At 37.1% G+C, this 26688-nt stretch overlaps 1 long non-coding RNA gene across 1 annotated transcript in view; it reads right to left on the bottom strand.

The window, feature by feature from the left end:
* The window catches only part of LOC129533062 (uncharacterized), a 71163-nt gene continuing 44475 nt past the window's right edge, over positions 1-26688 (bottom strand). The window contains exon 4 of the long non-coding RNA XR_010133513.1: positions 1-86. This is a non-coding gene — a long non-coding RNA (uncharacterized lncRNA). The remainder of the gene's footprint in view (positions 87-26688) is intronic.

Genomic DNA, 26688 nt, shown 5'->3' with positions numbered 1-26688 from the left:
CCTGTGACTATGAATAAGACAGATGACAAGCCTTACTTCCATTTTTGGATTAAGAAAATGAGTCCAGAGTAAGTAAAATGGCTTGCCTAGAACAACAGAGAAAATCAGAGGTCAGAGTAGATTTTGACTATCAAATGACTCAAGTTTCAAACTGTTGAATCAAGCCATCTCTTAGGTGAAGGCAATTACTTCGTTTTATTTATAAGGCAATCAATTATTAAATATTTTGTATCTACTATATGATTAATAATGAATTTTATGATGTGGGAAATGTACCATGATTCTTCAGCCCTAGGAACTCACAGTAATTCAGCTTGGATAAAGATGAATCTATAAAACCACAGGAATACACAATTTAATACAGTGTATGATTAACTGGAAACCGTGTGTTATAATTGTAAATAAGTTAATGGATATGAGATGCTGGGCTTTGCTTTAGTCCTTAAATATTTGGAGGTGATTGACAGGGGGGTAGAAGTTGATTTCAGATGATGATATATGTGTGGTTTACAATTTCAGTAAAGACATATAGTAAAAGTGGACCATGCTTTTGGTTTATAAAAGAGTTAAGTCCAAGTAGACTAGAGAATAACAAATATGAAGAAGTTGGTTGTGTTATTTATATTCACTTATGACAGAGCCTTTAAAACATGAAAAAGAATTTGATCTGAAGACGGAAGTCACTGAAGGTATTTTGGGCAGGAATAATGTGGTCAAAGTGGCAACTAAACAAGATTATGTTGTCAGCTCTGCTGGAGAGATTATAAGGAAAAAATCTAGAATCAGCAAAATACAGCTGATGAGCTTTTGCAATGAGCAGGCATGAAGAAGTCTAGATTGGGATTAGTGAGGAAAGCAGATAAATAAAACATTTGTGAAGAAAAAACCAACAGGACTCTATGCCTAACTTACTAGAATAAGAGGAGGATGAGTCATTGTGACTCTGAGGTTTCAGCTGAATGAGTTGATGATTAGGGTAGTATGTGACTGAAACAGGCATGCTTGGTGATAAACTTCTGACTTCCCTTTATGGAATGGTTGGAGATTGGCACACATTTCCGTTTGTGAAGTCCTGAATTTGGGGTGGTGAAAATTCCATCGGGGGCCGGGCACAGTGGCTCATGCCTGTAATCCCAGCACTTTGGGAGGACAAGATGGGTGGATCACTTGAGGTCAGTAATTCGAGACCAGCCTGAACAACATGGTGAAACCCCGTCACTACTAAAAATACAAAAAATTAGCTGGGCATGATGGTGGGTGCCTGTAATCCCAGCTACTCAGGAGGCTGAGGCAGGAGAATCGCTTGAACCCAGGAGGCAAAAGTTGCAGTGAGCCGAGATCATGCCATTGCACTCCAGCCTGGGCAACAGAGACAGACTCCATCTCAAAAAAAAAAAAAAAAAAAAATTCCATCTGGATATTTCCCCTGATTATTAGATCACAGGGCAAAAGCCAAGGTGAGAGGACAGGATTCTAGATACACATTGTTAGTGTTCTTGAGGAGGCTAGTAACACTCTTTTCCACTGGGTCTATTAATCAATTAAGACATACAACTAAATTATAAGGCAGATAGAAGAACAAAATACCACCATCGTGCAGATACAGCTAACACAGGAGAATATGACTCATAGCTATGGACAAGTGGACTTTCTAATATTGAACTCTAGGGTTAAAAATATGTGCCCATCTAACTGTAGGCAGCCTTGTACCATTCAAGCTTTTTCCCACGGATCCTTGACCCTATAAAACTTATAGTGTGAATTAATGCCCAGTAGAATTGATGTCCTCTGTGGTCAGGCTGCTTCCCAAGAAGAAAATACATATCATCAGTTGTTGTTGTTTTTTTTTCCACCAAACTCACCTATAAGATTAAGACACTACTGTTCTAGAAAGAGGCCAAGAGTATTTCCTTAATGTAGCTCTTAATGAAAACAAATAACAGGCATGCAAAAGAACCATCTCCTCTTCCCCACCTTATCACACCTAGGCATACTCTGAGAGAGATGATACTTTGGGTTTAGAAACCATGTCTATTGCACTTTGTAGCCACAACCTAACTCAAGTAGGCTGTCTGGAAAATACTAGTCTCAACATATACTTTTTGATGAAATGAAATGAAATTGCCAGTTGAAGATGATGTGAATTGATGGCTTTCCATCAGTGAGAATGGAAAAATGGCAGCACATAGCCCCATGGAATAAGTTTGCATGAGCTGGGTAGGAAATGAAATGAGGCAGGAGAACTAAAAGGGAAAAGAGCAGTGGGCATCTACTAAGAATCTTTGGATCTAAGATGAATGTCTATTTTAGATGATGAAACAATTTATTGTAGTTTCAGAATACCTTCATTGATGTCATCTTTTATTTCTCAAATTTGTTCAAGTTGGATGGATGACAGACATCCTGAGCTTTGTGTTTCAGATATGTGGTTAGTGAAAAGATGTCAAACAATGATCGCTGTATTATCTTCGGATCCCAGAAGCAGTCAAGGACACAATTTTTAGCCTTACTAAGCTTGTTATGGTCTATTAGATTGTATTGTTTGATACTCTTTTAGATGCAAATAACAGAAACCAATTCAAGTAATTGAAACAAAAGAGGAGTTATGATAAGAATATAGTAATGTCTTGAAAAACCCTTTGTCAGGAATGCCATCTGGCCTCAGAAGGGCTGAAAATCTGGAAATGGAAAGCGATATGAAACCAGGCATTATTCTCTCGCCATTTCTTATCTCTATGTCTCTGGGTGACTGTATTATAGCTCTATTCTTCTATGTACTGGCTTTCTCTCTGCAATGCCTTAGGCTATACATCTTCCGCAATCAAGAGAACAACTCAAAGACTCAAATCTTTAGTCACAATAACAGATAATAAGTTCTAACCCCAAATAGAGTCTAAAAATTGTTCTAAGGTCCCTGCACAAGTAGATGGGTGAATGATTTTGAAGAAGGAAAATTCCCAGAGAATATAATGCCTATAACAGGTTTCCTCTACATACACACACACCACATACACAGTTACACAAAGCATGAATAAATCAAGAAAGTGGAAAGAATATGAAAAGTGAAATGCAGCCAATAATATCTAATGACTGTCGAATGCATATTATATGACTTTAGTACATTCTAAGTGCTAACAGTATGCTAACTTGTTCAATCCTCTTGCCACTTTGTGAGGTCTACACTACTATGAAGCAAGGTGGAGTTAAGTAGTTTGTCCAAAGGCACACGGTAAGTGTCTGGCACATTTTAGACACCTTTACATAGAAGCCACTTAAAATTATCCCCGTTCTTTGACCACCAGTTGTTTTATTGTACATCTATTCATAAATATTGAAATTTTTTTGCTTATTGGACAAAAGCAGAAGAAACTGCTGTCATGGGAGAATTGATGATGAATATTACTTGGTTATTCAGGCTATCCATTGGCCACAGGGCATACTGGCATTTGCCTCATCTAGCTGTAGGGGGATGTTAAGGGTGAATTACAATTTGGGAAGTTTTCTCACCAAGAGAAAATCCAGCAAATAGTAAAGCAATTCAAGTCAAATAATAGGCCTTGTTTCGACAATCCTGCCATGAGGTCATAGCTAGTAAAAATGATTACTAGCTACTATTTACTTCTAATTAACAATTCCCCTTTCCCCTTGGTTTCAGAAGTTTCTGTTTTGTCAGGAGAGGAGTGGCATGAGCAGTGGGCAGAACAATAGGGAGATGTGGATGCATTTCCAATTTTAGTTAGAGATTTTATCACTTCCTCAAAAATGGTTTAGATCAAACTGACAAAACATGAAAGTACAGAATTTTTTAACATGTATAGACACATTTAAAATTAAGCTCACTAATATACATATTTATATATATTTACCTAATATATTAGTATATATATTTAATACCTAATAAGCAAATAGAGTTTTTGAATATCCATGGACCATTCACAAAAATTGAATTTCTCCTGGGACTCAGTGAAAACTAATTAAATTCCAAGAATTCAATATCTGAGAGACTGCGGCAATAATATAGCAAAATCAAATCAACAACAAAAGGATAGCTTAAAATCCTACATATCTGCCATCTTAAAAATACATTGTTGGCTGGGCACGGTGGCTCATGCCTGTAATCCCAGCACTTTGAAAGACAGAAGCTGGCAGATCACCTGAGGTCAGAAGTTTGAGACCAGCCTGGCCAACATGGCCTAACCCCATCTCTACTAAAAATACAAAAATTATTGGGAGGCCGAGGCGGGTGGATAACGAGGTCAGTTCAAGACCAGTGCGGCCAAGATAGTGACACCCCATCTCTACTAAAAATATTAAAAAATTAGCCAGGCATGGTGGCTGGTGCCTGTACCAGCTACTCGGGAGGCAGAGAATTGCTTGAACCTGGGAGGTGGAGGTTGCAGTGAGCCGAGATCGTGCCGCTGCACTCCAGCCTGGGCGACAGAGCAAGACTCTGCCTCAAAAAAAAAAAAAAAAAAAAAAAAAAAATTAGCTGGGTGTTACATACCTGGCTAGGTAGCACACGCCTGTAATCCCAGCTACTAGGGAGGCTGAGCCAAGAGAATTGCTTGAACCCAGGGGGCAGAGGTTGCAGTGAGCCGAGATCACACCACTGCACTCCAGCCTGGGTGACAGAGCAAGACACCGTCAAAAAAAAAAAAGGTTAAAACTTTAGGTTAGGAAAAAACAGTTTCAAAATACTTAGAAGAGGATGATAATGAAAAAACAGCAAGCCAGCATTTTTAGCTTCTAGCTAAAGCAGTTCTTAGAGGGACATTTAGAAGGCAGGTGGAATGGAGCTGTGGTCACGGGAAGGAAAATAACAACGACAAAAACAAGGCAGCAACAAAACCAGGCAAGGGGCTGCACAGGTTCAGCAAGAGGAAGGATCATGAACTGAGGAAATGCTTAATAGTATTAAAAAATAATAATTTTGAACAAATTAAATGCAATAATGTATTCCATTAATATCGGTTTTTAGAAAGGGGAGTTATTAAATAGCAAATTACAATGATACTAAAGGGCTGTGATAGAAATGTATGTACCAATGAAAAATCATCAGTGCATGTTTTAAAATAGCACAGCTTCTTCAGTTATTTATACATCTGAGGTTTAAACAAGAGAGAGGAAAAAATGAAGAAAAAGAAGAAGGATGGTTAGTTTTCCATGTTAGCAAGAAAAATCTGTCTCGCCAATAGAGTACTGCAATTCCCTGCTTCACTGTCCAGAGAATTTACTACTATTTTTTAGGTCTGAACAAGTATAGAACAGATTCTCTCACTTCTGAGCTTTTCTAGCAGAATCTACAACCTAATAATCTGCAGTGTCCAGGCAGTGTAATTTTCAAATAAGATACTCTCCACAATTTACTTTTAACTCTTTTTTTTTTTTTTGAGACACAGTCTCACTCTGTCGCCCAGACTTGAGTGGAGTGGTGTGATCTCGGCTCACTGCAACCTCCGCCTCCCAGGTTCAAGTGATTTTCCTGCCTCAGCTTCCTGAGTAGCTGAGACTACAGGCACATGCCACCATGCCCAGCTAATTTTTGTATGTTTAGTAGAGACGGGGTTTCACCATGTTGGTCAGGCTGATCTCCATCTCTTGACTTCGTGATCTGCCTGCCTCGGCCTCCCAAACTGCTGGGATTACAGGCGTGAGCCACTGTGCCCGGCCACCTTTATTACAGGCGTGAGCCACTGCACCCGGCCACCTTTAACCCTTTAGTAAATAGAGCTACAAGAAGAAGCCTTGAGATGAGCCTATTAGCTTTTTAGCTATATAATAAAATGAATGTGGCAATGAAAGATCCTTCCAGAGATGTTCATTGAATCTCAATATGAATATAGATTTTAAATCATTGGTTTATCCTATAAAATTATTTTCCCTCATTTATCAAACCTGATTCTTATCTGCATTATACAAACGCAATGATAATTTGTATTTTTAAACTGGAAATTTACCATTGAAACCCTGATTTACATTATACAACATTTCCTGTTATAAATGGATTTTCCAGATTATCAATAACTAAATAAGTGGTGATGTTTTATAACATGCATTAACTTTTCTTTTACTGATGACATGTTTTTCTTACTGTTTCTTAACATTATTATAATTTACTGTTAAAGAATTTCCTTCTTTTTCCTAGAAACTGAACTTTTTTATAGATGTACTATATTATACTTTAATTCAATAATTTAACTCGTTCAACAAACAAAAAACAACTACTGTGTCCCAGATTGAGTGTTGTGCATTCAAACATAAAGCAGTTTTTCTCAAGTAATTAACAGCCTGATGAAAGAGACCCGTAAACAGATATAAGACAGTGCTTTAAGGACCTGATAGCGGCATGAATGGGGCATTGCGGCAGCATGATAGTAATACCTAATCCTACCTAGGGAGCATAGAGATGAGATTCTAGAGGGATGATTTATAAACAAGGCATTAAGAGCTAACCAGGCAAAGGGGTATAGGAGGGTTGGGACTGTGAAAAGCATTCCAGCTGTTGTATGTGCTGGGCACAACACATGCAAATTTAGAATGAAAATATCGTACAAAGTGCACAGGGATCTTAAGCAGTGTTTGAGGCAGAGGAGAGAGAGACAGGCTGCAGACGTAGGCGAAGACCAGGTCAGATGGCGCCATATAGGACTTGGTGAGGAAGCTGTATATGATTCCTTTGGGTGACAAGCAAGGAAAATCTCTACAAAAACCCTGAGTATTTGAACAGAGTAGATTATAGAGAATCAACACATAAGAAGGGCGACAATAAAGAGGTTTGTGGCAATTGTTCTAGGCAAGACATTGAAACTAGCATTGCAAAATTATAACTGAGACTGTGAAAGGGAGCGGACCTAACCTACTCCATCTCGCTTCTAACATCCAAACTGTCCTTGTTCACTCCTAGGTGTAGGCTGAACTAACTTTGGGAGGAACTTAGTTTATAGTTTAAAACAAAGAAAATAACAGGCCTTACCCAAAACCTCCTTCTTGCCTGCAGACTAGACTGCCTTTGTAGGACTAACAAATTAGCCACAAGATTAGAAATTATAGTTTAGAAGTCATGCAGCTAGAGGCTACAAGACTCTGACTCTCCCTAAACTGCTCCTAAAATCAGCGTTTGAGATATTTTGCAGACTCTGCACTTGATGGATAAGGTGGGACCACCCAGATTGATAAACTGGCTCATCTGATCTGTGGTCCCCACTCAGGAACTGACTCAGTGCAAGAGGACAGCTTCAATTCCCTATGATTTCATCTCCTCCCCAAACAATCAGCACTCTCGACTCACTGGCCTTCCTCTACCCACCAAATTATTTTTAATAACTCTGATCCCCTAATGCTCAGAGAAACTAGTTTGAGTAATAATAATGAAACTCCAGTCTCCTGTACGGCCAGCTCTGAGTGAATTACTCTTTCTGTATTGCAATTCCACTGTCTTGATAAATCAGTTCTCCATAGACAGTGTGCAAGGCGAACCCACTGGGTGGTTACAACATGATAAGCACCAAACCCAGTCTGTGGACATAGAGACTGTAACGAGGGGACATATTGGTTGCCTATAGCTACTAAAATAAATCACCACACACTTAGTGGCTTAAAACAGCATAAACTTATATTTTACAGTTCTGGAAGTCAGAAGTCTGAAATGGATCTATGGGGCTAAAATCGAGGTATCAGCAGAGCTGTGTTTCTTCTTATTACTCTGGGGAAGGGAATTGTTTCTTTGCCTTTTCCAGTGTTCCTGCATTCCTTGGCTTAAGGCCTCTTCCTTGAGTCCCTCTGGCTTCTTTCTCTGTTGTCACATCTCCTTCTCTGACTGTGATCCTTCTACCTTCCTTTTACAAAGATCCTTCTGATTATATCGGGTTTGGCTCATTGAGATAATCCAGAACAATCTTCTTATCCCAAGAGCTTCAATTTAATCACATCTGCAAAGTGTTTTTTGTCACCTAAGAAAACACTTTCACAGGCTTGAGGGATTAGGATGTGGACATCTTTGGTGGGCCATTATTGTGTCTATCACAGGGAGTAAATGCAAAAAGTATTTGGGAGCATTCATTAATTTATGAAGATGGTGTGGGATGAGTGAGGGAGACAGTAAAATATTCCCAGGTATTTAATTTACTTAATTTTAAGAATAGAGGTGTTCCACAGACACAGGGAGGGGAACGTCACATGCTGGGGCCTGTCGGGGGGTAGGGGACAAAGGGAGGGAGAGAATTAGGACAAATACCTAATGCATGCAGGGCTTAAAACCTAGATGACAGGTTGATAGGTGCAGCAAACCACCATGGCACGTGTATACCTATGTAACAAACCTGCATGTTCAGCACATGTATCCCAGAACTTAAAGTAAAATAAAATAAAATAAAAATAAAAAAGTAAACAAACAAGAAAAAAAATAGCGGTGTTTATCCACTAAGACAAAGCATATTAGAAAGAAACTCATTCAAGTGTGAAGACTATAACGGTGAGTCATGTAGACAACTATATGTGACAACTACAACATTTAAAATTACATATGTGGCTTGCATTTTGTGGTTCACATTAGTTTTTTACTAGCCAGTGGTAGTCTAAAAAGTCCTATTCCAAATACCTTTGGCCTATGAAAGTCCAAAGCCTCTTCATGATCTCTTCAAATTCCCAGATAGTCCATTTTCATGGGACTTCCTCCAAATATCTGCCCTATACACATTGTCTGTGTTTTGCTCTACATTAGCACAATATAAAATTTAGAAGCTTTATCAGTTATTTAAAGAAAAGGATTTGTATGTGTAGAAACATTATTGACAATGTATGAGTCACAGAATCACATCATAAGCCCTGCCTTCTCTTTCACTACCCATTTTCTCCCTTAATTCTTTATTCATTCTTCCTTTTCTTCTTTCTTCTGAGAAACAAAGCAAACTATCTCTTTTTCTCCTGCTAAGTAGTTCAGTAAGCGTCTTATTCTGTTTGAGCATGCTTTTGAGATTTGTCTCTCTTCCTGAAATCAGGCAGTTTTCTCCTTAAGATCAGGTCTAGTGAATAAAGTTTTCTTCATCTTTTTACACTTGCAATACAAAGATGAAAGTCACTGGAGAGATTTTTTGTGTATTCACAGTCTAGGGGGGATACAGGGAAGGTAAATAAAAATGAAGATAGATATGCAAAGCACCACCATATAGCAATGTATAGAGGCCATGGGACCACAGGGAACAAAAATGCATATCATTAATTATGTGAATTGATCAACGTAATTAGTAGCTGAATCTTTTTTTTTTTTTTTTTTTGAGACAGAGTCTCACTTTGTTGCCCAGGCTGGAGTACAGTGGCGCAATCTTGGCTCACTGCAACCTCCGCCTCCCAGGTTCAAGTGATTATCCTGCCTCAGCCTCCTGAATAGCTGGGATTACAGGTGCATGCCATCATACCAGGCTAATTTTTAATATTTTTTGTAGAGATGGGGTTTCACCATTTTGGCCAGGCTGGTCCCGAACTCCTGACCTCAAGCAATCTGCTTGCCTTGGCCTCCCAAAGTGCTGAGATTACAGGCGTGAGCCACCGTGCCCAGCCTAGTAGCTGCAGCTTCTTGGCTACATTCACAGTATGGTCCTGCCAAGTGACCAGGTGACATTCATCATTCACTCTACATCCAATTTTCTACTCAAAATTTAAATGTAATTTTATCACAAAACCGCTTATTTAAATAAAATTCTATGGAAAAGTGGAAACTGATCAATAAAAGCACCCTTACTCTGATTTTGGTGAGAGATGTGGAGCCACATCTATTCACCTATTCACTCCTCTCTGCTGTTACAAAATGTAGTAACCCCCAGTGGGACTTTGGGGAGCATAGTGTAAAAAACATTGTTTTGTTTTCCTGGCCCTTGAGACACTCCTCTAACTCTCCCAATTTTTCATTTCTGATAAGTCCTCTTCAGTAAACATAGAAGGCTTCTCAACTTCCAAATATCTCTAAAATGCTGGTTTCCTGTTGCTCTCCTCCCTCTCAATCTTCCTTGTGTGTTTTTATCCAATGTGGTTTCAACTCTGCTCCCTAAAGGCTACGTTCATCCAAATTTAAACTGCCAACAGCATTCTCATGTGGACTTCAGGTTCCAATAGCAGCATACCTGCTAGTTATATCCTGTTGGCTTGAGCTTCCACAAGCACCTCAACTTCTACATGTCACATTTAAAAAGTAAAGTAGGCCGGGCGCAGTGGCTCACACCTGTAATCCCAGCACTTTGGGAGGCTGAGGCAGGCAGATCACCTGAGGTCAGGAGTTTGAGAGCCCCTGGCCAACATGGTGAAACCCCAGCTCTACCATAAATAAAAAATAATAAAAAAAAAAATAAAAGAGCCAGGAGTGGTGGTGGCATGCCTATAATCCTAGCTACTAGGGAGGCTGAGGCTGGAGAATCACTTGAACCCAGGAGGCAGAGGTTGCAGTGAGCAGAGATCGTGCTATTGCACTCTAGCCTGGGTAACAAGAGTGAAACTTGGTCTCAAAAAAAAAGAAGTAAAAATAAATAGGTAAAATTATTTTGATAGTGTATTTTATTTAACACAATATATCCAAAATATTGTTTTCTTAGTAATCAACATAGAAATTATTAACAAAATATTTTACATTTCTTTTGTTGTACTGGTGTACATTTTATACTTACAGCACATCTTATTTTGGATTAGCCACATTTCGGGTGCTTAACAGACAAATGTGGCTACTGGCTACCATACTGGACACCTGTGAAGCAGGTTCACTGTGTACTGGCACCAATCGTAGGGGAGGGCTCTAAACACTTTGTTAATAACATGCACTGGTATCAATCCACATGATTCCAGTGAAACACACAAGTGAAGCAATTTTATTACTCAGAGATGGGCAGCAAGGGACAATAGAAGCCTAAAATCCATGGTAAGCCAGTCTCCTAAGGCTCAGGAACACTGCCCAGGGTGGATGGAGCCTCATATGCATGGGCCCTATGTCACACCACAGCTGAGGGACCCTGTAAAGCACTCTACCCTGGGTTTTATACCCAGGGGTAACTTGACTAGCTGAGCTAAAGCATTGCAAGCATCCATCCTGTTCTAGGAGGGTGAGAACAGAGTCCAAGCTATTCTAGTCAATTCCTCCTTATTCCAAGATGTTATATTCCCAGCACATTCTATAGTTATTCTAAAGTGAGAAAGGGAGGAAGAGCTGGGTTGTAAGGCCACCAGAGTCCTTGTTCTGCAACATCAAAAATCTAGATGCGCATAGTGTACGTAACCTGCATTCAATATTAATATTTTATTTTTAGTATTTCTCTGGAATTGATGACCTTAGCACAAACATGGAGTTGCATTTTGAATGACACTTAACCAGGAATACATTCTCACCACAGCTGCCTAACTATTAGATGTATAACTTAGCATAAATGAACACACACTTTCTTGAGTAGGAAAAAAATGGTTAAGCAGCAGTATAATCTATTTTCTTTCTTTGCCTAGAAAATGCCCCCAAGAAAGAACAAAAGCCACCAAGTTGAGTCTTCTTATACACATTCAAATTACAGATCTATGGAGAAACATACTAACTCTATTTAGTAATGGGAAAGTCTTTATTCAGGGAATGCTTTGAGCAGATGCACCTGGTCTGTCAATGATTGCTTATGGCAAACTGTCAATTGTTAGGAATGAAATCTATGGATGTGTGGCCAAGACTTTCTAGGAAATTTATGAAAGCTATTTCAGTATAAAATGGAGATAATGCATGATAAAAGATATGTCTTCTCTGTAAGTAGTGTTGTTGCATACGTTATTAGAGATTACCTAAGTTAATCAGGGCCAGGAAGTATTCTGATCTGGTGAGAAGACATCAGGACAGCTAAACTAGGGGATCTGGACTTCTCTTTGCTTTGCCTGTGCCATGGATTACTTTAAACTCAAAATTATTAGGAAAGCCTGATACTGGGTAAAATCTCTGATTCACATGAGTTTGGTTTGATAATTCAGTTCTTTGTGGCTTTTGTTAAAAGATTGAAATATTTAATATGAAGAAAATGAGGTCTATGAAGATATGCTTGGTGACATGGTTGCAAATAAGCTCTGATTATTAAGCAAGTACTTGAAGGTCTAGTAGAAATTACTTTGTATGAAGTGGTGTTGTCCTAAATAGTAACCACTAGCCACGTGTAGCTCTTTAAATTTAAATTAATTAAAATTTCAGAAAGTTAAAAAGTCAGTCCTCAGTTACACTAGCCACATTTCAAATGCTCAACAGCCACAAATGATCAGTGGCTAGTCTATGGACAATATGAATATAGAATGCTTCCGTTATTACAGAAAATTCTGTTGAACAATCCTTTTCTAGCAACTGGAGATATTATTGGGTACCATGAACCAGAAAGAGGACTTAGTTTTGAGTTAGAACATTCCAATGAAATATTACACAGATGTCTAAAAGTAGGAAATAATTTGGTATAAAAGTAGGAAAACATTTGTTTTGGCTTTGAGACATGACAGAGATTGGAGAAGAGGAAAGAGGTATAAGCAGAGACCTGGAGAAATGGGAGAAGGCTATGCATTTTGCCATATAATTCTATATTTGTGAGTACTACATTTTTAATGGCATTACTGAACTTGAGAATAGGCAGGAGTATGTGTGTATGTATATGTGTGTATATGTGTGTATGTGTGTGTGTGTGTGTGTGTGTGTATGTGTGTTACTATTAAAGGAACTAAACTTTCTTTATGAATAGGTCTGGAAGTAGATGGCACCAAGAAAAAGTAAGGCTATACAAGAAGGCTTTGGCTTTTCTACTATTTTAGAATTTATGATTCAAGCCATATACCTAGGTCCTTAAGACAGAGAGGGAAGGAAGATGCACTTCATATTTGGATTATAGTAGTACATGACGTGGTGTCTGACATGAAATAGATCATCAATAAAATGGTTAAATGAATGGATTAATCCAATACCAATTGGCTTTCTTGAAGCAACTTTTGTTCACAGACAGCTATCAGTGTGTGGAAGATTAACACAGCACAATCTTTGACTTGTTTTGATTTTGCAATGACAATGTAAATTTTGGTCAATTGCAGTTCAGATATAAGTATCTTTAGAAGCTAAAAGGTAGACTAGCTTGTACTGGAGGCCTCTTAACCTTTGAAGGTTCATAGTTTTTTTTTTTTAATTTTAGATTTATTGCTGTGCTCAATACTCTGCAGTGACTAAGTAGTCACTAATCTACAGCACATCTTCAACTACAGAGTAAACCTTATAATACTACACAGATTTTGCAGGCACCACCAAGTTGAAAAAAATGCAAAAATTAGATGACATGAACACATTAACCCTTTTAACTCACTCTACGACAATTCCAGAAGCGCATCTCAGTTTTGATCCTGGCAAATGAGTACTGGGGTCTGACTTAAGTGCTGAAATTTTCTTGTCTGGTTTAGATTCAGTGTTGCTGAACTGTATAAAAAAGACTTCATTAAGTTGGCTTTCATTCTATTTATGCCTTTGTCATTTCCTTCAGTGTTTAAGTGAAAATAACACATAAGAAATCATTGCTGACAGGCCTAGAATTTGTCTTCTATTATTTATTGTGATACCCCTCTCTCCACCCACCATTACAATCTAACAAGTCAAATATCAGTGAAGGAGATGTTTAAGACCCTGTAATTCACAGCATGGTATCTGTTTTGACTATATTTAATAGCCAGCACTTACTCCAAATGAGTTAAAGCATGTTATTGTGTAAGCATTTATTTTCACTACTTTACTGCCTTGATAAACATTTTCCTACTTCTCCACTGCTTTTCTCTTCTTCTGTAAGTTTATGTCACAGGATATAACTAGCTAATGAGTAGGATTAGATACTGCACCAACCAGGCTGTTAAGTGTAGCAAGTTACCACCACATTAGCAAATGGCGAAACACATATTAAACACTAAATACTCTGGCCTCACATTTTTTTCACATGTCCATGTCTACAAGAGGCTTTCCTCTTGACTCAGTACCTAACTTGGTTTTCTCTGTCTGAGGAATTGGCATTACCATTTTACTTATGGCTCAAGTCAGAGATTTGGTTACCAGTTTCAACTACCCCCATTATATCCTGTACATCCATTATATTTGATAAATTTTCTAATTGTATTGCATACAAGATAATTTGAGTGAAGCTGAGTTCTCTCTCTTCACCTCCTTTCAGAATTATCTAGATTGTGTATCATCTATGGATGACTAATTAGAAAGACTTTAGTTTTTCTTTTATTCCCAGTAATGTCCTGTTTTATAACTAAATCAGTTACAATTTTGATTTTACAAAATCCTATGTATTTGATAGCTTTTACTTCTTCAATAAGGAATAAGGAAGAAAATAGGAATCTGGATATATTAAAATATTGACTTTTGCCCCTTTCCTTAAATTGTCTTCTAAACTCTGATGAGAGCCTAGCCATCTATATCAAATGTACCATAAAACTCAGTTCGCATGCTAGAATTAGCCCTCCTCTAAATACAAAGTAAGGCTGATACAGTTAGATCACCTGTGCTGCAAGTACAGTCCAGAAATCATTCCACAATTCTTTCAGTTTTCTTTATAAGAGTTAAAGTTTGTTCATAGCACACTTTGGTTTGTTGACTAGTTATAATTATTATGTATTAGCTTTGTGTAATTTACTGGAGTAAATATCAAGGGATATTAAGGGGAAATAATAAACATGATATGTGCATAAAAGGAGCTATATAGTAATGCAAAGGAAAATACAGAAAAGATTTTAAAAATATGAATAGCCAACTAAGGTTGTAAAATTTTGTACTCAAAATTTGAATATTAGAATGAAGATAATTTTTACAGTTTCATTGACAATGACAAATAGGAGACAAGCTAACTGCCAATGATACGATAAGTAAATAAACGGGATAGCACATAGACACTAAAAATGATACTTTCCAAAGATGTTTAAAACATGAAAAATGCTCACAGTATTATGTTAAGTAAAAATAAAGAATGTATAAATCAAAATCATACATATAGTAAAAAAAAATCTGAATTTATGCAGCTTTAAGAAGTTTACCTTTCACCCTTTCATAAAAACAAATCTCTTTTGCGGCTCAGTCCTTATAGCTGTAGTATGCTTGCCACTACTTGCTGGTGTCATCTGTTATGTCCTTCATCAATTTGTGAAAGCTTTGGCATCTGGCTTATATCCATCAGAATAGGCTATGTCATACTACAACAATAAACGACTCAAAAATTCTATTGATTTATAATGATAACTATTTATTTCTCTCATGCTAATGTCCTCACTTATTAGCTCTGGCTCTACTCCTTGTTGCTTTCCCTGTAGAACTCAGGGTAATGGAGCCTTCTCTCTCTGGAATTGTGTCACTGAAGAGAGAAAAGAGACATGAAAGACCACACATAGGCTCTTAAAACTTTTGCCTCTCATCAACTCACATCACTTCATGAACATATCATGGGCCCAAACAAGTAGCATATCTACTCCCAAGTTCAACAGCGTGAGGATGTGGAAACATCACTCTCAGAGGGACATTACAAGAAGGGAAATAATAATATTTGACCTTACAGTAAATAACAACACTCATCTCTCATTCCCTCAGCTATCTCAGATTAAGTAATTTCCACCACTACTCCATTTGAACCATCTATACTCATGTCATATCTTATATATCATGGTGTTAGCCCCTTAAGAGAGTTGAAATTCTGTCTCCTCACACAACCTCTTGAATCGTTACTCAAGGAGTGATGTAAATATTTCACTTAAATGAGACTGTAGGAGATGTATATTGTTCAAAGGCAAAAACGCATTGTCATCCACTTGTAAATGGGCAGGGCTTTCTCTGTGCTGAGCTAGAGTGGTCTGGTACTATTGGTGGCCTGGATCATGCTCTTTCTTAGAGATGCTAGGGCCATTTATATTTACTTTCTCTCTCCCTTTTGGATTCCCTCCCACATAGCCAGGTAGGATGGGTGAGTGAAACGAGGATAAGACCAGTTATAGCTTAATAAAATTGGAGATAACTATTCTGTTAAATCTCTTGAATCTTTTGTCTGCTCCTTTTGGAAAAGGTGGCCTTATCTTGGTTTGAATAGACAGAACATGTGACTACTATTTGGCCTTTGGTCTAGAAGTAGAAAGAGATTTCCTATTTAACTATTTAGTTCCAGAACTTTTGGACTTGAATATACAGTAGGTTCTTTCTAAAACATTAATAATGATTGTTTTTGGCTTATGAGATTATATATGAGTTTTTAAATTTTATTCTTGTAGTTTTTCAGATCTTCCAAATATTTATTTCACAATAACAACATTATTACTTTTATGGTAATAATAATAGAATAAAATTATTTTGGAAAACAACGTAAGAAAAAGTAAAGAGTAAAGAGAAAAACTATGGGAGAATGACATCAAGGGAAGACAGGGATAATTCCAAGTCCTTTGAGTGTCTATATAATACCTTGTTTACTTATATATTTAGCATAGTTCTCATGTTGAAAGATGTTAGTTCGACCTTATGGTGGTATGGTCCTAGTGATCCACAAATATCCAAAATGGTATGGTCCTAGTGATCCACAAATACCCAAAATCTACACCAGACAAATCAGCTATTTTTGCAGTTCTTGGTAAAAATGAACAGAAAAGGTAACACAAGGGAAAAGATACTACAGGAATTTCTAGGTCTTTAGGAATACTCCAATGCATAACTCTTATGAGTTATCCTGAAACATAAAGATAGAGACCATTTTAGATGGAGTCCAGAAATCTGGACTCAGCACACCTAAGAAACTGGAAGCAAAGAAGTCTTCCTATGTGTCCTATGTTGTTATTCCCTTACTGAAGTATGAATATGTTTGAGGATTTCTAATTCAGAGTACACCAACCAGTCAGGAAAGGAGAGTGCAAAACAAGACGCCTTTTCTCCAAGCCTTGGCTGCTTATTTTGAACATTTTCTTAGGCACAGAGAAGATATTTGCTTTTGGGTCTGTTTATCTAACGGAAGGAAAATGAAGAGAGATTGACTCAGCAGAGTAAAGGACTTCAAGAGGGAGATACAGGATAGAGAAAGAGAGAGAGAGAGACAGAGAGAGAGAGATTGCATGATCTTAGGAAGGAAAGGTCCAGAAAAAGTATGCATTCACTAGCAAAATGTTAATAAGATATCCTAGGATCAAAACATTTTATTGAAACAATCTCTTAGTTGGAGAAAAGTGAAACTTGTTCTGAGCATTCTACAGCCAACACTGGAGAGAAATGCAGAAGCTAGTCACTCCATGTTGAAATGAAGAGATGGATGTTAGGATAAACGAGTCTTCTAATAGTTCAAGTGGATTGGAAGGTAGATAAGGGCTTTTGTTTCTTAGAGAAACATAATCTTCAGTCTTTATTCATCACTGTGTTAAGTTTTTAAGCCAATCCAGTGGAAGATTTATCAGCAAACTTTTATGCATAAATTTTATGAGGAATTTTAATAAATTCTAACGTGACAGATCTCCTAAGTATCATGTATCTAAATTATCAAGTTAATAGTCACAGAATGGACAAAGCAAACATTTCAAACAGGCAATTCTCTGTCACAGTGACAGGTTTACTAACTATTATTTGCATTATTTTACAAACAGCTTTTAGAGATGTTATAGTTTATTGGAGCAGTACATTGTATTATAATGGCTTTTCTGGCTATTAACAAACTGTTCTTTTGAAAACACTTCAGAAGATATTTCTGACTTAAGAAAGAAGATAAAATTACAAAAATTAAAACGTTTCTAAAGTCAAACCTGTAAGTCAAACCATGTAAGAAGCAAATGCAATTCGGTATAAGAATAAAAGTTAAAGCAATCTCCAAGAGTTTAAAAAAAAAAATTTTTTTGTATTAAAAAAAAGAAATCTTTACCGCCTTAATCCATTATTAAAGATGACCATTCATCCTTAGTAATCAGATCAATTTGTGCTGAAAATTTAGTTCTATATGTGTGAATTGGACGTGATCTTATTAGTGTACTACTACGTCAAGTCTGATAAAATCCCCAATCCATTTCAGTTAAGTTTCTATTGATCCACTTAAGAGATCAATTTGGACTTGTTCGATTCCTTTGTCAAGGGATTTCATCTGGCTTGAGTTTAACGTTATGAAATAAATGTGATTTAGAAATGTAAGATGGAATAAAAAAGAGTCCAGATGAGTGCTGACAATTATTTGAACTCCAGATTTTGCATCTGAGCATTTGATAGGGCATTGCCATTTAGAAATGGGCTAAAAAAAACAGTAGGACACAGGGGTCAAAGAGTGCCTTTCAAAGCAGTTAACAGATCGTCCCTCACAGTTACCAGTGATTATGTCTTCTGTGTCATTCAACAATTTGAAATCTATTTTCAATCAAAAATCAAAATATAGATTTAGTTTTATTCTTAAATGTGTTTTACATATATTTGTACTGATTTTCAGTAGCAAAATATTCCCTTCATGCCTACTTTTTAGTTTTTTTTTAAATTCTTTTCTGCATTTCATCTTAATTTTCCTTAGAAAAGAAAGGATCAGTGTAAAAATGTGTAGAGATCTCAAGGACAATTGCTGGAGTTGCACCTCATAGCCATTTTTTTTTTCTGCCTCTTTCCTCTCCTTAGGGACAGTTTTGGAAATGGTCTTAGAATGAGATCAGCCCAGAAACATTTCTATTTCTCCCCTAATTCTATTTTCTTATTTGTAGAATGGACAAAGAACTGTTTTCAGCAGGAAGCAGTTGTCAAGACTCTGTGTTCTGCCTGGTAAAGAATAGGTATATGGATCTGCAGTCATCCTGCATTTATTCTGCATTTATTCAGTATATCAAGGAAGTTCAAAGTCAAATAGCAATAAAGAGATTGAAGTTAGAGATTAAAGATAATGCAAAAAAAGTTAAAGACTGTAATTGCTGGTTAACATGTTACCTATTGCCATTGTATCCTCCAGTTTTCAGCAAAGAGAACAGAGCCATGGAGTAAGGGATTTTTCAGAATTTATGAAAGAAATTACACTACAGATACATGTAGGAGCTTACTGGGGAAATCAAGCTCTAGAAGGAAGACGTTGGAAGATTAGAAGAAATCGTCACTAAGAACTAATGAAAGCACTGGTGCAAGCAAACACATTGGATCTTGTGAAGAAATCCAAGAAGCTAAGCACACCTGTCAGCCGAAGTGGGACCACACACAGGTGTGCACATACACACACGTTCTAACAGCATCAAAGCAGAGAAAAAAGAATAATGAAGAAAGACAAGGCCCTAGTCAAGGAGCCAAATATGATGACCCATTTCTGCCATGATTTTATTTCAATTATTATTAAATAATTATTAAAGGTTCATTTTAAAGACTTTTGTTATATTTCTCATATACGTTGATTTACAAAATAAAAGATAATAGGCTAGTAAAAAGGAAATTCACCTTGACATACATAGAAGATTTCTAGGTTCAACTTGCTTTACTTTACAGATGAGTAAATTGAGATCTAGCAAGCTTAAGAGATTTATCCAGTGTACAAACAATTACGTGACACTGTGTGACATAAGACAGAATTCTTGTTAGTCACCTCCCACTGTAGTGTTTTTTCTACTATGCTTTGTTCCCCTTTGAAGAGACAATTTCACTTAAACTGCTGGCCAGGTCTCATAGTCTAAAACACTTTGATCCTGTAACTGGCCTTATTGACACTTACCTTAGCAAATCTACTTTTCAAGCCTTAATTCTGAAAGGCTGGATGGCCTCTTGCTTCCCTAGAGACTATGTTGTAAGAAGTGGGTGACAAATATAATTTACTGTTTCTGTATAACACAAGAATATTCATATTTATCCAATTTTACCATGAAATTCTGAGAAGCTGTTATATTCCATGTACTGAATTAGGCAATATGAAGAAGTGTAAAAAAGATAGGAACTGACCTCTCTGCTTTAGAATGACATAAATTTTAGGTAATTCTACTGATTCATTCTGTTTTTCCATATCACATTCAGCTACCTTCACATCAGCTTTTTGATGATTGAAAATGCTTGGTAAAGTGGGTAGATTAAATATTCAGCTCAAATTTATTCTAGTAGACAGAAAAATAAAGGGTGTGAAAAGTGGTGAAAGTAAGTGTTTTTTTTTCAAAGTTACAATAAAAGATAGAAAAAAATTACAGCAATTGCAGGCAGGTTTCCACATAAGAAAATTCTGTCTTTTAAAACTGGAACACACAATGAACCAAACTCTATCCTAAAATGTTACAATCTGAAATTAAACTCTGCTGGTACAGGAACAATTAAAATGGGAATACCTAGATTTCTGTACTATCTAATACCTGCTTTGTCTTCCATTTTCATGAGACTTCTAAGATTACACAAACAAATTATAACCACATGTAGTTGTGCCTGTTGATCTTTCACTATTACTCTGTTTATGACATGTAAAGTAGAGTAGTAAGTTGCTGATGCTATTGGTTAATAATCACAGCAACACTTGGGAGCTTAATCAATCTTCAATTTATTGTCTGTGCAGCTTACAGTTAATGCTGCAATTGATATTTTTTCTTTTTATACATTTAAAATCACAGAAAAATTGCCTCTCTTTCTTCTTCTAGGTGGTGGGCTGTTCCTTCTATGACTTTCTGGAAGAGATCAATAAGAATAAATTATTATCAGCCTTTCCATAAGCTACTGAAGATGGAATCTACTTTTCCTGGGGATACTAGTCATTCTACAATCCTGTTTCTTATGCCAAGAGAGGGTTGAGAACAATTAGACAAATGAAAGTATAACTAATGAAAGTGATACAGTGTCAATTTCTAGGGTGTGGTTACTGAAGAATGAGCGAGTTGAGAAGGAGAGGGTGATGAATGTTTGCTGAACGTACAGAGGCAATTCTCTTCCAGATTGTCACATTTGTGCTCTGCTTGATTCCTTCTGCTTCCTGTTGCTGAAAGCTCTCCATAAACACTCACGCTTCCTTGTCTATTCTGTACCTCCACTTCTACACATCCTTGTTTCCACATGACAACTAAATTAGCCTCCTTTGTTCTACCTGAAGGGAGGACATTGGCAAGTGCATGAATGTAACTTGAATACAGGTGATGCCAAAGGTTTGGCTGCATTATAGAACAAGAAAACACAAGGGACAAATAGTGGGAGAGATGCCCAGTATTCACAGTTCCTGCTTTTTCTTCTATGATAGTATTCCCTCAACAATCTGAAGAAACAGGGCCTACTCTTCAAGTCATTTTAGGTTGTTTTGTGAGGTCTCCTTTTGTTGATTTGTCTCATAGTTTTGTTTTTGTTTTGTTTTGTTTTGTTTCGTTTCTTTGAGACAGAATCTCACTCTGTCAACCAGGCTGGAGTGCAATGGCATGATCTCAGCTGACTGTAACCTCAGCATCCCGGGTTCAAGAGATTCTTCCACCTCAACCTCCCAAGTAGCTGAGACTACAGGCACAGGCCACTATGCCTGGCTAATTTTTGTATTTTTAGTAGACACAGGGTTTCACCATATTGGCCAGGATGGTCTCGATATCCTGACCTTCTGATCTGCCCACCTCAGCCTCCCAAAGTGCTGGAATTACAGGCATGAAGCCACCGCACCCCGCTAGATTTTTTTTTTAATGTTATATCACAGAAGAAAAGAGAAACCAACTTTGATTTGCTCCAGGTCTGATATCTTTGTTGTTTTGCTTTGGAGAGCACCATTTCACTGAATTTAGAGAACTTACAAATTGTCAAGGAAGGGACTAAAATATGACAACATGATAGAAAAAGAGACATATGTGAAAATATGTTTATAGAAATTGAGTCTTTTGTCACAAAGAAGTGAAAGAAGAGCAGGGATGATGGATTCATGGCAACAAAAATTCTAACCAATCTGCTAGCAATGCATGGAATGGAAACATATATCAACTGAAAGTGCATGGGATGGAAGGATAAACTCTGACCCTTATTATTGTACCTTTAGTTGGTGAGGCAAAGGCAGTGATTGCCAGATCTCACCTGTCAAATTCACATTATATTTTGCAATCACAATTTTTTGAAATTATATTTTAATTGACAAATGGCAATTATGTATATTTGAAAGATACAATGTGATACTTTGATGTATATAAACATTTCAGGAAGATTAAGTCAAGTTGATTAACATGTCCATATCTTCATCAACTGTTTTTTGTTTGTGGTGAAAAGATGAAAAATCTACTCTTCTAGCAATTTTGAAATATACAACACATTTTTATTAACTGTGGTCACCATAGAGTGTAATAGATCACTAAAACTTATTCCTCCAGTCTAACTAAAATTTTGTACTTGCTGATTAACATCTCCTGTACCTATCCCTTCTCTACCTATGGTAACCACCTTTTTACCTTGTTTCTCGAAGGTTGACTTTCTTACACTCCAATGTAAGTGAGATGGTATAGTATCTGATGTTATGTACCTGGCTTATTTTACTTAGCAGAATGCTCTCCAATTTCATCTGTGTTGTTGTAAATGACAGAATTTCCTTTTATTTTGTATGTGTGTATATATACATCACATTTTTCTTTATCCAATAATCTGTTGATGGACTCTTGGGTTGCTTCTATACCTTGGCTATTTTGAATAATGAACATGGGAGTGCAGGTATCTCTTTTGCATACCAATATCTATTCCTTTAGATACATACTAAGAAGAGGGTACAATCACAATTTTTAAGGCTCCCCTCCCATGTCACTTCTTTTAGAAAGTATTACTTGTTTTTCTTGCTATTTAACCCTTCTGTCCCAAACCTCCTTAGACACGTTTATCTTTTCCATATATAACATGCCACCAGTTACAGTAGTTTTTATTTAAGTGTATTGATTTAATGGTGATTTTCCCAAGGATCCCGAACTCCTTGAAAACATGAATTATATTCTTTTAATATTTTTTTATTAAAAAAACCTATCAGTGCTTCATAGATAATTGGCACTCAATGAGTATTTAAAAAAATTAATCTGAAAGAAAGTTGTTAAAGAAGTAGTTTGATTTGAAACAAAGACTGGCAGAAAAGGTCGAATGTACATAGATCTCTGTGGAGCATTAGAAAATGGGCAACCCAGGTGGTCAAATCTCGTCACGCCAGCTGCGAGGTTTGAGTCAGCTTCTTGCCTTTTTCCACCATATTCTCAGCTCCTATAATTCTCATCCATTCTAAGCAGATACAGATACTTAATATTCAGCAATCAAAATGAACTCAAACCAAATAATAGAAAAGAAAATGAGGGCATCAAGTGGTCCACTGTCATTCACCAACATAATTCGTTGACTTTTCAATAGAATCTAGGGCACCATATGGGTACACTGAATGAGCTTATTTCCTGAACAACAAAACCAAAGTATAACTCTGTGCAACTATAGGAACAAAACAGTACCAAGAATATGTATACTGTTGGAAATTGGCCCACAAGGATAGGAAAAGTCCATTTGTTCAATATTCATTTAATTGTTATGACCAATCATAATTTCTATAAGTAGCAATCATTAATCTAAATCTTCAGAAATAGCTCTTTAAACATTACCATAAGTACATGTAGTACTTTATTATCTTCTACAAAAAGAGAATCAGAAACAAAATGTTGACCACTCGAAGTTTGCTTTAGACACTGTCAGTGCCTCCTTACATCTGATATTCTTCACACTGCCCTCATTTTTTTTTTTTTTTTGTGAGCATGGCCACCATGCTTAATATGGCACCCCTTCTGAGTAAAAAATTTTAGTTATTAAGTCTAATTGAGCAGAGAAATGTCATGTACCTTTTAAAAGGATTTTGGAAAAAAATAAAAGAAAAGAAAGCAGGATTCAATGAACACATGAGGAAGGAAACAATTTATTGAGTGGGAGTGAGAAGCCTATGTGACAGTGCTGAAACTTGAGTCTGTAGATGTATATGTAGTCTAGTCATGGCATTCCCTAACTGACGACAGCAAGCAGGATTTTGAAATATTTGTTTAAGTTTAATGGCTGATATAGTATCTTGAATAATTGATTTCTTAAAGAAGTTTTTAACCTGAGTCTTATTGTGTCCTGACTACATGAAGAAATATGAGTCCCACAGTGGATAAATAGGCCCTGTGTCTTCTAAATGAGTAGAATATTGACCCCTACTCTTTCCAGCAGTGTGGTAGAGCTGAGTGGTGGAGATGACTTATGAGGCGAGTCTACCACATTAATTTAGGTGACATACTCTTTCCTTCACAAATAGCTTCAACATTTTCTGCTCACACAGCAAGTGCCTTTGCCTTCTTTTGAATCAGCAATAACATTTGCTCACTTCCACATATTTAAATAACCAGTTCATAAAAAGCATCATAGAGAGTTTGTTTACACATATTATACAAAAGAAAATGGAGTTTGTGTTTGTAAAACTTCACATTTAGTACAAGCCTTTCAATACTTGTTTTTAGTTAAAATATTAATTTTTGGAACATCCTCATTGGAAATGACAATACACAATACACAAAATATACAATTAAAATCAATATATGTTATATATACAACATATATATTTTGTATATATATAACGTATATATGTTGTATATATATAACATATATATGTTGTATATATAAAACATATATGTTGTTATATATAACATGTTATATATGTTAACATATATGTTATATATTAATATATATGATATATATAAATAACTAAGAGTATTAAAGCTGTGGATCCTGAAAAGAAATAATATGACAAAATTTCATTACATTGACATTGATGTTGCTGTTCATCAGCTTCAAATTCTAAGTTCATTTTATTTTAGTAGAAAAACTGTATATTTTTAAAGTATAGTCCTCGAAGAGAGTCTTTTGAGTGCTGAATGATCAACAATGTATCACATTTATGGTTTATTTTCTTGATGCATTCCTGTAGCCTTGGAGAGCAAAGTTCTTAATGAATATGGCCACTCCGAATTTTTTACAATTTTCCAGCTCTGTAAATATTAGAAGGCATTTTGAAAGCCAAGATTTCTCACCTTTATACTTTATGATAGAATTATAAAAGTGAGGCAGGTGGACAGGTTAAGAGTTTTATTTACTTTACCATTTAGAGTAGAAAGTAAGAGATAAAAATAAGCAAAAGGCAGGAGATGTCAGCAAGATGGTGAAAGTCCCGGGCTTCAATCCCCATCACAGAAAGTTCAGCAAACAACTATTCACAGATTAGAACGTCCTTTTGAAAACCCCAACACTTAGAAACAAGCCTTTGACACCTATGTGGTCCACAGAACTGAATGAAATCTGAATTAGAAGGATAAGAAGAATGGTCTCACTCTGTGCTGCCCCTTTTCCTTCCCCAAGTTAGCACGATGCCGGAGGGAGAGGATTTCCCTGGGCTCACAGTTTTTACAGGGGGAAAAGAGAACTAGAGGTAGTCATCCAGCTTTCCTAGCATTCTGAGTTGTTTCCTACAAGCCCACTCTAGTCTCACAGGGAACACTGGGGAAAATGGCATGGCTAGAATGCCTGGTGTCAGGTAGAAATAAAGAAAGGAGGCATAAGTCATAGTTACCAGCACATGGATCTTGGTAATGCCTCTGTGCTGTTGCCAGCTATGGAGCCTGATCAGAGACATCAGTCAACCTTATAGCGCATCCACAAAGCTGAGCTGGTTGCCTTGAGAAGCATGGTGGGAAGTTCAAGGTAGTTTGAGTTTCTAGACTGTTATTCTCCTTGCCTGCCTCAGAGCCTACTCCAGTGGTCCCACCCAGTCAGGGAGATGCTTGCCTCCTCCCATTTTAGAGAAGCAAAGAGATTAGACTGTCTTGATTCAGAAAGTCAAGCAGCAGCTCCATCTAGCCATAAAAACCACCCAGCTACCCTGCATAGGCAAAAAGACTTCGGCCTCAGTGGATTTCAGAGAAGTGAAGGGGCTACACTGGCTTGAACTTGGAAGTCAAGCATCAACTCCACTCCGCAGCAATTTCACTGAATGACCTTACCCAGGCAGGAAGACTCCCATTTTCATGTATTTTAGAGAAACACAGAGACTAGTTCTGCTTGGCCTAGGAAGTTAAGCGGAGCTCCATTTAACAAAAAAAAAATCTACACAATGACCTTTCCCAAGCAGGGAGACTCTCACCTCCATGGATTTAAGAAAAGCAAAGGAGCTAAATGGGCTTGACTTGGGAGTGGTCAGCTACTCAGCTTGTAGAAAAGCCCAGCCCATGGCTCCACCCAGACAGGGAGGCAATCCTTAGTCACACATCTGTAAGGAGCATAGCCTCTGGTCCTACCTGTCCTGAGTAGCACTAACACCTAACCTTGAAGCCCATCCTACAGACCCACTCAAATACAGATCCCAAACAACTGAATTGCCTGTCCAGGGAATATATTTTGTAACTTATCTGACCAAAAGCCATTGTAGTACCCAGCCAGTAGGTTTGCCTCATAGCAGAGCCCAGGTAGTGGTCTCACCGGATAGCAGCAGCCCCATCCAACATTAGAGTGAAGGCAGCATCCTAGTCAACTAAAGAATTCAAAACAAGCTCTGCCTGCCTGGGATTGTTACAGCTGGCCCTTCCAGAATCAGAGACTAGACTAAATAGTGAAGTTCTATTCCTGCCAAAGAACACCTGAAATGGCCAGAGGGGGAGCTGTCTCCTCAAATGCACAGACAACAGCACAAGAATGCAAGAATTACCAAGAATCATGTAATCATGACACTTTCAAAAGAAACT

This window comes from Gorilla gorilla, chromosome 3, assembly GCF_029281585.2.
Source record: "Gorilla gorilla gorilla isolate KB3781 chromosome 3, NHGRI_mGorGor1-v2.1_pri, whole genome shotgun sequence".
Lineage (NCBI taxonomy): Eukaryota > Metazoa > Chordata > Mammalia > Primates > Hominidae > Gorilla > Gorilla gorilla.
The sequence above is the reverse complement of the archived record's forward strand: the minus strand, read 5'-3'. Positions and strand labels throughout refer to the sequence as shown.